Source organism: Perna viridis, chromosome 9 (assembly GCF_037379345.1).
Source record: "Perna viridis isolate PV_CMFRI_1.1 ecotype Kerala chromosome 9, ASM3737934v1, whole genome shotgun sequence".
NCBI classification, from domain to species: domain Eukaryota; kingdom Metazoa; phylum Mollusca; class Bivalvia; order Mytilida; family Mytilidae; genus Perna; species Perna viridis.
The window spans coordinates 44,009,345-44,024,503 of record NC_142453.1 but is presented as its reverse complement, the minus strand read 5'-3'; positions in this window follow the sequence as shown (position 1 = coordinate 44,024,503).

Here is a 15,159-nt window from a genome sequence, read left to right as displayed (position 1 = left end):
ATGTTTGTAGCAATATTTGACAAACCATAAATTTTGAATGGATTGCTAGCACTTGGATGACTTACAGAATTAATAGAACAGAAATAGAAACATAGTTGATAGAGATTTCTAAGCCTAACAGCACAAAGCCGAGCAGTGTCTAAATGTAAAACGTATTATTGTTAAGGATAGAACAGACGTGTAGTAGCTGAATCAGGTAAAACAATCCCAGATACTGCGAAGATTCGCCATTCACGGTGACATTGTTTTCGTTTCTGCGATGATGCCATTTGTTTGCTATGCATTTAACAGTACGCTGAGTGTTCATCATTATCAGATTGCTGGATAAATTGTAAGTTGACGTCCTATTATAAGTTTTATTATGCATTGTAGAATGATAACGTTTGACCATTCGGACAGGCATTGATGTGTACTAGTCCGGATCTGAAGCCGCCGGATCTGAAGGAACACAAGCAAATGTAAGCCGGTCACCGTACTTGAAAACATTTCCAGCCAATAAGGCGTCCCTCTGATATGCCGGAGTAGCAGTAACTACCAGGTAAGACTTGACTGGTATCGAAACCATGGTATTCATTTCTTAAGGTAAACAAGTTGACACGAGAATCACTGTTCGATGATCAAAAACGGGATATATTTAACAAATGTATGCTGTCAATATCTGGTCTCTCCAATGACAATAGAAAAAGAACGGATATGGTGAGACGTACATTAACAAATGCACCAGGATATAACCTGAAACAAAAATTGTTACATGTAAACACACTATTATGTAAGCTCTGGAATGCAATCAACGCATTACGTTATTGCAAGGCCTCTCATGTTGGCATAATGTTAATTGCAAATAATTCAACCTTACCTAAGAAAAAAAAACATGGCGGATAGTGAAGGGCAGCTGTGTTCAAACCGGAGAAATAAGATTGGATTTGCATAGTCTGGAGAAGTCTTTCATTCTATAGAAACAATGATTAGTGTTGATTTGACGAAGAAGTTTGCAAATACAGACTTTAATCTCCTGAAGATATTATTATGGGTAAAAGATCGAAGAGAAAGCGACTGAATTTAAGCGAGTTAAGTATGCAGTCGAATACACCCTCTACACCCCAAAACAATTTAGCTTATAATGCAGTCCACAATGCCCATCAAGCCTTATATGGACCACCACCAGTCATATCTCCACCCGGTTTTATGCAAACATTTCACACCTTGCTGCCACCGATGCAAAATGTGTATACGTCTACGCCAATACACAATTTAGTACAAACGAACGCACCTCAAATTGTTCCGGGTTAAGGTTATCCCTTTACAACAATATCAACAAATCAGTTGACAAATGAAAATGATGTACAACAAGGGTATCCTTTGCAACCGAATTTGCAAGTTGTATTACAAGACATTCAATTGAAATTAAATAAACTTGATCTGCTCGATAGCGTGTGTGAAAGGTTGTCGGTTATAGAGCGTAAATTTGATGCTGTTGACAAAGATATACACCAGTTAAAACAGGCGGTACAGGATCAAGATAGAAAATTAAATGTTAACGAAACCGATATGGCACAGTTTCATAATAGAATATCAGAATTAGAGTTTTCCCGTAGGGAGTTAGAATCACACACGAACGATCTTCATGAAACACTGTTGGATCAACAAACAAAATCTATGAAATATAATTTAATTTTTGAAAATATTACTGAAACATTTAATCAAGATCCAAATGTGAAAGAAGATACGGAGGCGGTATTACGATACTTTCTAGTCCATGAGCTGAAATTGGATGGCAACATAGACTTCCAAAATGTACATCGGCTCAAAAGAAATAATGATCGTAGCAAAACACGAGGAATAGTTGCTAGGTTCGTTCATTTTAGGGACAAAGAATCGGTTATAAAAGCAGCACAAGAAAATCTAAGGGGGAAACCGCAAAAAGTTTACTCACAGTATCCACCGGAAATCAGCAATCGACGTAAGGAACTTGTACCGATAATGAAAGAATTTAGAGATCAAGGGAAACGCGCATCTATAGTCGAGGACAAACTGTATGTAGATGGACAACGCTTTGTGCCAGGCCAGCAAACAACCGGGGGCCGAGACAGAAATTTGCCAGGAAATCAGCATGTCAGATTCAAGTAGGACAGGCGGGATAGAGAGCGAAACCCTATTAGTAATATAAACAACAATTCTGTAACTTACATAAATTAAAAATAGGTTGTCTGAATGTATGTGGACTTAAGTCAAAGTTTTTGAACCCAGATTTTTTATTATTTATAAAAGATTATGATATTCTCATGTTTCAAGAAACTAAAACTGATATGTATGACAATTTAGAACTACCTAATGGATATTCATTTAAAGCAAAACATAGAAAAAAATGTACAAAAAAATCAGGTGGTCTTATTATTGTTTATAAAACCTTATTTAAAGAAATAATTGAATTTATAGATTCAGAGTCAGACTTTGTATTAAAGATGAGAATGAAAAGTGAAAGGTTAAAACATGATTTATTATTAGGGTGTATTTATATTCCACCAGAAAACACAAGGTATGCATCAAATGAAGCTTTTACTGAGATAGAATCTGAAATGTTTGATTTTTTATAAAACGGGTGAAAAAAATATGCCTTTTAGGTGATTTTAATGCCAAAACAAGTAATTTACCAGATTTTGTTCAACCAGATAGTTCTTTATTGGATATTTTTGATTTGTTTGATGATCCAGATCTTATAACTTTTATGTATGACTATGAAAACTTATTACGGGCTGGTCTTCCTCTAGAAAGGAAAAGTACTTGTACAGGCAAGCCAAATACATATGGTCACAAACTTTTAGATATGTGTAGAAAAAATAATGTTTATATAATAAATGGTAGAGTAGGTAATGACCGGTTCAAAGGTGAGCGTACTTGTAAAGATATAACTATAGTTGATTATTGTCTATGTTCATCCAATTTACTGTTTTATGTATCTGCATTTGGGATAGGAGAGTTTCCCCCATGTTCTCGGACGTACATAAGCCAATGTCTTTAACTTTAGATATTATCAGAAATATAGAAACGGAAAGTTATGACGATGATAAGCGAAATGATCATGGAGAAAAGGCGAAAAGTTGGGATAACGAAAAGCATGATGATTTCATCGATCGTATCCTCGAAGATGAAGAGTTCACTGAATTAAATTTTATGGTCGATGAGCTTTGTAATCTAGAGGATGCGAGTAGTGAAATTAACATGGAGAATATTAACGAGATAGTCGATGGCAGGTACGAGAACACAATTCATTCCCCTTGGTTTTCGTTGAATATAGTTCCAACTTTGGTAGTAGGTACCTTCCACATTTTTTCATATTTTTACTGGAAACTTATTTGCTGAAGTTTTGCCTCTAATTGGTAGAAAATAGGTTAAAATTACATGGGATTTTTTTTCATTAATCAATTCTGACTAAACGTTGTGATTTGGTTCAGTGGAAGAGGGTTAAAATTTAGGACTTTTAACTCAGTTCATTTGTCATGTTTACCCCATCTCCGAATTATATGTATTAATTTCAGAAAATGATGGTAAAATTTTCTACAATTTATATAAAAAATCCTGTTTGTACATACCTTTAGGCCAGAGAAGTTTTATTCAGTTTGCGCCGGTGGAATTTTTTTAATCTGCTCAAATGTGTATATTGAAATGCACTTGAAAATTAATTGCGGTCTCGTGCCGGCATACATAATCTTTTTAACCGAACAGCTAAGGCCACTTTCGGTACTATTAAACAAAAGTCGTCGGTCGGCAAGAGTACGACGAAACTTCGTCCGTGGTTTGACGAAACTTGTAAAGTGAAGAGGCGCGAGTTTTATATAGCGAGAAAGCAATATAATAAATCGAAAACTGAAGTAAATCGATTAATATTAGCGGACACGAGTAAAGAATACAAGCTCGCTATGAACAAGAGTTTTCAAAAATATCAAAGTAATATAACTGCTGAACATCCTCGAAGTCAAATCCCGAAAAGTTTTGGAAACTGCTGAATCGTTTTTCTGAAAATAAGAGCAGTTCGATTGAAGTCTCTTTGGAAGATTTATATGACTATTTTAAAGAAATGAACGAGTTTGATGACGAGGACACGGTCCCGAACGTCGATATAGATATAGATAATGAAGTTAACTTTGAGAGCAATGAGATTCTTAATTCTCCTATATCCCGTGCAGAAATAGAAAATGTTATATTGAATCTTCATAATGAAAAGGCAAGTGGCCTGGATTGTGTAACTAACGAATACATGAAATACTCATTACATGTTATGATTCCTATATATGAAAAATTATTCAATTTTATTTTTGATACGGGAATTGTCCCGGATAGTTGGTCAGTAGGAATTATTACCCCTGTATTTAAAAATAAAGGGAGTCAGAAAGAACCCAAAAAATATAGAGGGATTACTTTGATGAGCTGCCTAGGGAAGGTATTCACTGGTATTTTGAATAATAGGTTATCTCTGTTTTCAGACGAAGTTAATCTTATATCACAGTCACAAGCAGGGTTTCGAAAATTTCACTCGACAGTTGATTTTTATTTTTATTTTACATTCACTTATTAGCTTATATCTCTCAAAGAATAAAAAAATCTTTTGTACATTTGTAGATTTTAGCCGAGCATTTGATACTGTCTGGAGAGCCGGCTTATGGCAGAAATTACACAAAAATAATATAAGCGGAAAATGTTATAATGTAATTTACAACCTCTATCAGAATGTAAAATCTTGTGTAACTAAAAATGGAATTAACTCGGATTTCTTTGCTTGTAATATTGGGGTTCGTCAGGGAGAAAATTTATCTCCCTTCCTTTTCTCACTTTTCATAAATGATATAGAGAAGTAATTAGAAAATAATGATGTGGTATCACTAGGTTTAATTGACGATTTAAGTAATGATATGTTAGAATTTTATTTAAGACTCTTTCTACTTCTTTATGCTGACGATACAGTACTTATCTCAGAAAGTGCTGAAGGTATGCAAAAAAATGCTTGATATTTTTAGAGATTATTGTAAGAAATGGAAGTTAAATGTTCATGTGGAGAAGGCAAAGGTGGTCATATTTTCTAAAAAGAAGATCGCTCAAAATGTAAAATTTATGTTCAATGATAATAAGCTTGACGTATGTGATTCCTATAATTATTTAGGCATCTTGTTCCATTATAATAGTAATCTTGATAATACTAAGAAAAAGCTTGTTCAACAAGCACAAAAAGCGTTGTATTTTGTGTATTATAAGATACGAAACATTAATATACACATAGATTTACAACTTAAAATATTTGACACTTTAGTCCGACCCATTTTGCTCTATGGTTGTGAGTTAATCGGGTATGAAAAGAATGATGATATAGAAAAGGTGCATTTGCAATTTTTAAAGAAAATTCTTAAAGTTCGAGCAACAACCTCTAGCCATCTAGTTTACGGTGAACTAGGTTGGTTTCCATTGATTGTTGATATTAAATGTCGAATACTGTGCTTTTAGAACTCTTTAGTTGGCTCTAATAAGTTATCGGCAAAATTTGCTCTTTTACAATATAACCTGAACAAGAATGGTTTATTAGATACAAAGTGGATCAAATTTGTTAAATCAACGTTTAATGAAGTTGGTCTGACTTTCATTTTCTAAGATTATCTACATGTAAGCTCTTTATGGCTGAAGACTCATGCCAAACAGATATTAAAAGACCAATTCGTTCAAAAGTGGTATGCTGAACTTACTAATACATCGAGAGGGCAATTTTATCTTAAGTTTAAAAATGAGTTCGTGTTGGAACCGTATTTACTTCGCCTAAACCCTACTCAAAGATTATATATTACAAAACTTCGTTTATCAAACATTAAATTCCCCGTAGAGACAGGACGATGGAGGAATGTCCAAAGAGACAATCGAATATGCACTAAATGTAATTCCGGAGAGGTTGGCAGTGAATTTCATTATCTATTTATTTGCCAGTACCCTGACATACTTGAAAAACGGTTGAAGCACATTCCTCGATATTATATCAACAATCCCAGTGAAACCAAAATGATTGGTTTATTAAAATATTGTCATAACAAACTTCTTATTATTTAGCATCTTTTGTTAAACAAATATGTCCATTATTTTAAACCTGTCAACTCACTATCCCCCATGTTTTTGAATTCATTAATTGTAATTCTATGTGTATTGTATTGTCTTTATATATTTGATTAGTATTGTATAACATGCTTATGTTGCACTGTAATGTGCCTGAGTTTCAAAATAAAATCTTAATCTTAAAAAAAAAAGAATTAACCTCTATCGCAAAGAGCCCATCAGTATTATTTTTTTTACGAATAAGAGATTATCTAGCCACAGCTGCACAAATGAGAACAGAGTTTTTCCTTTCTTAAAAACGTCGTCTGGTCTACTATTTTATGCTGGACGTGCAGAATTCTAGAAAAAGAAATTTAAGTATGATGAAATAAAATAAACAGTAAACAAACAAAGATTGACTACATGTATACCGCTAATGTATCTTTTTATAAATATCGAAATATTTTTTTTATTATTATTCATGAGATATAAATATTCAATAAGCGTAACATCGTGACTTGTAATTATTGCAGATCATGGTATTATTTCCCGATGGAGAAGCTTACATTTCAATAGTTCATGTGGTATTGTATTTACAAAAAAATGAATCATGAATTTTAGAATGTTAAGCGTTTTATGGTGTATGAGAGCTGTCCTGGATGTTTGGCGCTTCTCTAAGGCGCTGGTCAGTGAAATCAGTGTTGTGTACGTGAAAAAATGTATCTCAAATTATCCTACAAAGCTTCTACGTAACTTTCAATTATTTCTCACGGACGGAATAGGGACGGTTTTGTCGGCACATACATTGTACTTCGACAAACTAAATACTCTGTCGGAATTGTTCATTTTTATTTATTATTTTTTTTTGTTGATACAAAATGTAGAATAGGCATTCTAAGTTGATGAAACATGTGCCAATATTTCCTGTATTGAATGGTAATGATATCACGTGAGTTTCCCTAATTTGACAGAATTTATACATTTAGGTCTCTAAACTATACTAAAGTTTCTATGCTATGTGTGGAAAGAGCTTTTGTTGGCAAAGTATGAGCACACATTTACTAAATATTATGCAATATTCATATTGATATGACTCAGTTTATTATCAGGACCGAATATGATATAAGATGTTTCAATTTTAATTTCCTTACCGTAATCTATAAATTTATATTTGGGATATGGCTTTCACACTTATGATTGCCGTAAATGTCATTACATAGAAAGTAGAAAAAATGTATGGTACACGCTCCCGGTGCATCTAGTTTTTAATTCATATAAAATATAAAAGGATATGCAGTAATATAACTCGTATTGATATAGAGGCTACTGTCATATTTTAACTTCATGGAAGTTAATATGATCTATTATAGTTGTTTATTTTCGGTCTCCGGGAAAATAATTACCATATCATATCCCATTTCCCGGAAAGTGGGAGGTATAAAGTGATCCAGCTGTCCGTGAAAACTTCTCATCCACAACTTTTCTGAAACCACCATGCCATATATTTGTTTTTTCTACCCTATTTATCTGACTGAATGACTTCCTGTGTGATTGTGTACTTTCTACTCTGTTTTTCTGACTGAATCACTTCCTGTGTGATTGTGTACTTTCAACTCTGTTTATCTGACTGAATGACTTCCTATATGATTATGTACTTTCTACCCTGTTTTCTGACTAAATGATTCCTGTGTGGTTGTGTACTTTCTACCCTGTTTATCTAACAGAATGACTCCCTCTATGATTGTGTACTTTCTAACCTGTTTATCTGACTAAATGAACTCCTGTGTGATTGTGTACTTTCAATTCTGTTTATCTGACTGAATGACTTCCTGTAAATTTGTATACTTTCTACCTTGTTTATCTGACCTGTATGGAAGGCAAAGAAGAGATATCTCCTAGTCAGTATTGCTATTTTAGTTTGTGATACATTGGCTATAATGATCGTGATGACATGATTCAATGTTTTTTCAGTCTATTTTTTATTTAAAATCCCTAAACGCCTTTAATTATTTTCATATGTTTATTTAATATAACGTGTTTTTTGAGTAAACATGAAACAGAATGGAACCTTGATAACATGCTGGTACAACCATTCGTTTGTAACAGATTACAGATATGATGTTATGACAACAAATTCCAATACATATAAAAAGTTAGCAGAAATTCATTACAGTTAATTCCACAAAAAGTTTCCAAGGCCATTGCCTTACATTGGCATGACAAAGGTTGATAGGGGAGTGGAAGACCTATTTATGGTGCTAGATATAATGACTAAATGTCAAATTATGATAAATTAAACAAAACAGATATAAATAAGATCACAAATAAGACGGTTAAAAATTTTGACCGTATCAATATGTATATAGGCTTTTTTTTTGTTCGGTTCATCAATGCATTTCAGTCGACATTTGTGAGCTCAACGGTTATTGCATGTGTCTTAATTTCACTGCAGGTTATCCAAAACACCAACGAAAAAAAGTAATTTCCCGGTAGTAACAAGAAGTGACTGTCCTTATGGAACAAATTTAACATTTTCTTAAGCTAAACCTATGAAAATGTTTGATTGAAGATAACGTCTCAGTAAAAATAAGTTGATCTTTTCTAATCGTTTTGATGTCTTTTTATTTTTTCCATTATTTAATGGAAATTAATATACCTTTTAAAACGTACAGGACATGTACGTACGTATCTTTCTATGCTTTTCAGTTGCATAGAAAAAAGTCTTGATCGTATTACCCAAATTGAAGCATAGTTTTGCTAAGATAAGGTAGGCATTCATTATCTTTTCCGTCTAAAGATACGAGACCAGAATTAATTTCGTAGTGAATTTCAACAGGCCCATTTTGACATTTACAAAAATTTAATCGCTTCAAATTCAATAAAACTTGCATGTCCATATATAAAACCAGATTTCTTTAAGAGTTTCAGAAAAAAAACTACCATCAAATTTTATTGTTAACACCTATGCTTCGGAGACCCCTTAGACAAGTGTCCTAAATTTAGCTTCCTTCCACATGGCCAAATCACAACTTCTATGCAAAATTACAGGATAAACAAAAATCCCTTTTAATTTTGAACCTTCTTCTGGCGTTGTTAAACATATTTAGACGTTTATTTTATTTATTGTTATGTTTCGCATTGTTTTTAACGATCCATCACCCCGTAAGAGTGATTGTTGACTATTATTTAGACGATTATATATCCATCGGATCAAATTGATACAGGGAAGATATGCAAATTTTTGGTCGTTCCCTCCGCGGGACTCGAACTCGTACCACTGTGACGAAAAATTTGACAGTTCTAACATCGTTGGGAATTTTTCAGACCTTTATATATATATATATGTAAAGCAATTTTTGTGTCCTTCCCTCCGCGGGACTCGGAACTCGTACAGCTGTGACATCTATTGCAACATCGCCTGCACAAAGTCCTGCACACAAGATCATTTGGCCAGCTAGGCTATATTATACAGTTATTAAATGGGTTGGATGCAATAGACCAGAACATTTGTCCTTTGGTACTGAGAATGATCAAGTGTTCTATTGCACGAGGCCAACGGCCAAACATTTAATAACTGTTTTATTACGTAATTTGTCTATGAGATATAACAAAGAATGGAAATGAGGAATATGTCAAAGAGACAACCATTCGACCAGAAATAGGAAATTGACCGCTCCATGTTTACGAATTGGCAGACGAGAGTCACATCTACGTTTTTACACACGAATTTTTTGTGTGTAAATTCCAATTCAATGAAGCGCTTAAAAAGTTCAACCAATCAAAAGGCTTAGATAAAGGTCATTATTGTGTCAGTGCAATAGACTCCTCAAGGAAACTATTGCACCGTGCAATAGTACATCGACAGTGCAATAGATCGCCCTGTCCTGAATAAATTTTGAAAATAGAGAAAAATATGTGTATATGTAATAAACAAGATAAAACCTTATAATTACGTAATAAATAAAAATAGCTTTTTACTGGCTGGGTCATTTCTCTTCGAAGGATAAATCTAGGGTTGTAACTTAGTACAAGATTTATGGTAGTACAGGACGGCTCATCTGGGTGTTGTTATGTAAGATAGAGAGAGGAGCTGTCCCGCAGAGGAACGACAAAAAATTGCGTTCTAAGTTCTAAAATGTAACATCGTTGGGAATGTATTAGTTCTTTCACTATATATATATATATATATATATATATATAGAAGGGTCTGAAAAATTCCCAACGATGTTAGAACTGTCAAATTTGCGATGCAAATTTTTTGTCGTTCCCTCCGCGGGACTCGAACTCGTACCGCTGTGACATCTATGGCAAAACCGCCGGCACTAAGTCCAGCGCCCTAGACCACTCGGCCAGCTAGGCTATATAAAAATATAACTTTCGCTGGCCGGGTGATTCCTCCCCGTAGGATTAATCTAGGGCTGTTACTTAGTACACGATGTATGGTAGTACGGGACAGTTCATGTAGGTGTTATTATGTAGGATAGAGGATCAAATTAATGATGCATGTCACAACAAACCAATATTATACAACGTCTCAGAATGTGACGACTCTATTCTCTACACTGCTCCATCGGATCAAATTGATACAGGGAAGATAACGTAAACTTATAGAAGGGTCTGAAAAATTCCCAACGATGTTAGAACTGTCAAATTTGCCAAGCAAATTTTTGGTCGTTCCCTCCGCGGGACTCGAACTCGTACCGCTGTGACATCTATGACAACACCGCCTGCACTAAATCCAGCGCCCTAGACCACTCGGCCAGCTAGTCCCGCGGAGTTAGAGTCGTCACATTCTGAGACGTTGTATATATATATATATATATATATATATATATATATATATATATATATATATATATATACATATATATAATATATATATATATATTGACACAGGGAAGATAAGATAACGTTAACATAGAAGGGTCTGAAAACTCGTTCTCATACAATTAAGCAAAAACACGTAGCACACATATGTTTGATATTTAAAAGGTACATTTTGATCTCTATGAAGATAGAACTATGAAGGTATGGTGGTTAAAAAGTGACGTGAATTACCAAATACATTTATATCATATTAGCAGCAATGCACAACACATGTAAACGTTACAATAAGTTGTCAATTAGACTATGTTATACTGTATATATGTGTAGGTAAATGATCAACATTGATGGCTGTGTGTTGTTCATGTGGAGTGGCTATTACACATTGTCATAGTTTAGGGTCGATATTGTACTATGACCATGGTAATAATATACTTTTGAATCTTGGTTTTCTTGGAAAACACTAAATACTTATATGTAAAAGGAAAGAGCTGTATTCACTTTAACTATTTAAACAAATCATAAAACAAAGAGTTAACAACATTTTAATCGCTTCATTGATGTAGGAAAAAAAGATTGTAAGATTAAATTCGTTTACCAAAATGAATTTGATGTTCAGCGTTATCTAATATCATTTATACAATAAGCTACATGTTTTACTCATTTAAGTAAGTTATTGAAATAGGATCACCTACACATTAAACTCGATTTGTGATTCTCTTGAAATATATTAATGACAAGACCTACATCGTTACTGTCACATTTAAATTCAGTGAAATACAATCGATTTGTGTTATTACTTCGTGTTACTGCTGATGAACGACACGAGCTGCACGTGACAACTGATTGCGTGAGCAGTCATTGCTCGATATCTCATTCTAGTTTTGCAAAGCTTTAAAATATAATCCGCTCAAATTGCTGTAAATCAGAATCTATTAAATTCTGAAATTTACGTTTCGCTTTGAGCAAATAAAGTCATGGCTTGAACAGCTGTTTTGACATAAATAAATTGTCTTCTTTTGAGATACATATCACTGTTAAATCCGGAGAAGTACATGTGAATTATATATTTATATAACTATCAATTATCTTTAAAAGTCTACATCTGAATCAAGACTGATAGATAAAAAGTACAATAAAATGGTGTACGTAAACCAGGCTTTACAGATAACCATGGAAGTCATAACCTGTGGGTGAAAAAAGTATACTTTTGCATATACTGTTTTGTTTTTACACTGTAGTTGTTTGTTGTAGTTGTTCGGTTTCTATACATTATTTGCTGTAGTTAGGTTTCTTCATGCTATTTGTTGCTGTTCGGTTTCTGTATATATATATATATTATGCGTTGTTTGGTCTCTTCATGCTATTTGTTGCTGTTCGGTTTCTGTATATATATTATGTGTTGTTTGGTCTCTTCATGCCATTTGTTGCTGTTCGGTTTCTGTATATATATATATTATGCGGTGTTTGGTCTCTTCATGCTATTTGCTGCTGTTCCGTTTCTGTATATATATTATGTGTTGTTTGGTCTCTTCATGCCATTTGTTGCTGTTCGGTTTCTGTATATATATATATTATGCGTTGTTTGGTCTCTTCATGCCATTTGTTGCTGTTCGGTTTCTGTATACATATTATGTGTTGTTTGGTCTCTTCATGGCATTTGTTGCTGTTCGGTTTCTGTATATATATATATATTATGCGTTGTTTGGTCTCTTCATGCTATTTGTTGCTGTTCGGTTTCTGTATATATATTATGTGTTGTTTGGTCTCTTCATGGCATTTGTTGCTGTTCGGTTTCTGTATATATATATATATTATGCGTTGTTTGGTCTCTTCATGCCATTTGTTGCTGTTCGGTTTCTGTATACATATTATGTGTTGTTTGGTCTCTTCATGGCATTTGTTGCTGTTCGGTTTCTGTATATATATATATTATGCGTTGTTTGGTCTCTTCATGCCATTTGTTGCTGTTCGGTTTCTGTATACATATTATGTGTTGTTTGGTCTCTTCATGCCATTTGTTGCTGTTCGGTTTCTGTTTGGTTTCTTCATGCCATTTGTTGCCGTTCGGTTTCTGTATATATATTATTTGTTGTTTGGTCTCTTCATGATATTTTTTGCTGTTCGGTTTCTTTATATATGCTAATAGTAGTTGTTCTTCGATTTCCGTATGTAAATTATAATGGTTTTAGTTTAGATCTAGCCCAAAGTGTTATTTACAAGATAAATAGTTGATTTAAAACATACTCTTTATTTAGAACGAATAACATTGTGATATCAAAAATGTCATAAAAGAAAAAAAATCATCAATACCTTATGAAATCTTAACGTTGCCACTTTCTCGTTATTATTTCATTGATGGTTTTTTTATGTAACGTATTTCATTCTTTTTAATTGTAAACGAATGTCACTCATCAGATCGCTTTTTTGAGCCCCGTGCAGGTCCGGGTGTCAAAAGAATAGGTCCGCAGCAGCGCTAAGCTGGTCATAAAAGGCGACTAAATAGTGCTCAGCCGGGGTCTAGGGCGCTCTGCCCACAGAGCAACTGGGTTGTGTGCCCTAGATGGTGGAATGGGCTACCCCTGGCGTCTTACATGCTGGGTGTGTCAGGCTATAATACGGAAAACCTGATCGCAAACCATAGTGGTGTACCGTGTTGGGAAAGATGCCACATTCCACGCACGTTAAAAAAACCTACTGTGGTATTCTCCCGGAGTAGGAACCATAGGGCTCCACAACAGGAGGCTTAATTGCCCAATCCTACCCACCCACCTCTCCCTATTTCCAATGGCAATCAAAATTTGTCGACCCCATTATCCTTGTGTTCCATCCCATTTTTCATATCATCATCATCATTTCATGTTCATTTTATCATCCACTTCATATTCATCGTCAAATATAGCTGAAATATTGCTGTTCGGGCGTTACATCCCAACAATCAACCAATCAACCGCTTTTTTGAATTTCATCATTCTATTAGCTTTTCATGAATATGTTTTTGCCGACAACAGTCTCAATCAATATTTTAATCGATGTTTAATTTCCACAATGAGTTGACACCAACTTGCTCGCAAAGAAAATCCTTGCAAATACTAGTCTGATGATGAATTGAAGTAAATATGAAATGGTTTGGGTCATTACTCTTTCCTCATAACAAAACAAATCATTCCACAAGGTCATGGTAAACACTATTTAGTATTATATGATTACACAGGAAAGAAGAGTTCTTTTACATTTCTTTTATATTTTCAAAATGAAAGTTTAATTGCCATCTGCTTGTTTTGATGTAATAATAAGTGTCAAAAAGCACGAATTTCAAATGTAAAATGCACAAATGTCAAACGTAAAAAGAAAACTATTCACAAAGCCATGTTACAATCACGTGTGACATAATTACATATAACAAATGTAAATAAAACTGTATTAGTCTGACAGTAAATACAATTTTATATCAATTACGGGTATGACAAAATATTGACGTGGGATTTTGTAACATATTTTGTCGGACAAATAATTTCATTTTAAATTTAAAATATGATTTATGAATTATATTAGTTAACAATCATCAATTATGGATAATAAATTCTTAATATTTAAGAATTTCATATCAAAAATGTTTTTCAATAACTGGTGAGAAATAAATTTGAATTTTATACCAGACTTGTGAGTCGAGCACATTACAATACAAAGTAATGCATGACAGAGTTTGGCGTATCGATTTTACATACTGACCATATAAAGCAAAGGTATAAGGTTATACAAAAGTAAGAATTGATATTGTACTAAAAATCCGTAACAGATCCACAAAGTATCACTGCAATGGTAACATATTAAATACAAGTATCATTTGTTTGTGCCATTAAAAGAAATTTGGACTTGATATGTGCATTACCGTAGCCTAAATTTTTCGAGTTGCTCATAAATGTCAAGTCCGGGGTAGACAAAAGAGGAAAGGAGAAATCTGACCGAAGACGGCTCTAAATTCTTCTCACATCACACTAGATATAAAAACATAATTGAGAACATGTTAAATCAGTAAGAACACTGTGATCGGGATCTAAATGTTTCTACCAGTGTAGGAGCATTATTTCCTTCCAGAAAATTTTGCAAACATTCATATGAAAGATAGTAACAAAATTAACGAACTGTATAATTTTGCAACAGTCACACTAAATAGTCAGAAGGAAAGACTGTATAACAAATGGCAATATCAGGGTGTTAACCGGAAATTTGAAAACCACTGCAGTAGTTCTGTTTAAAACTTTAGAT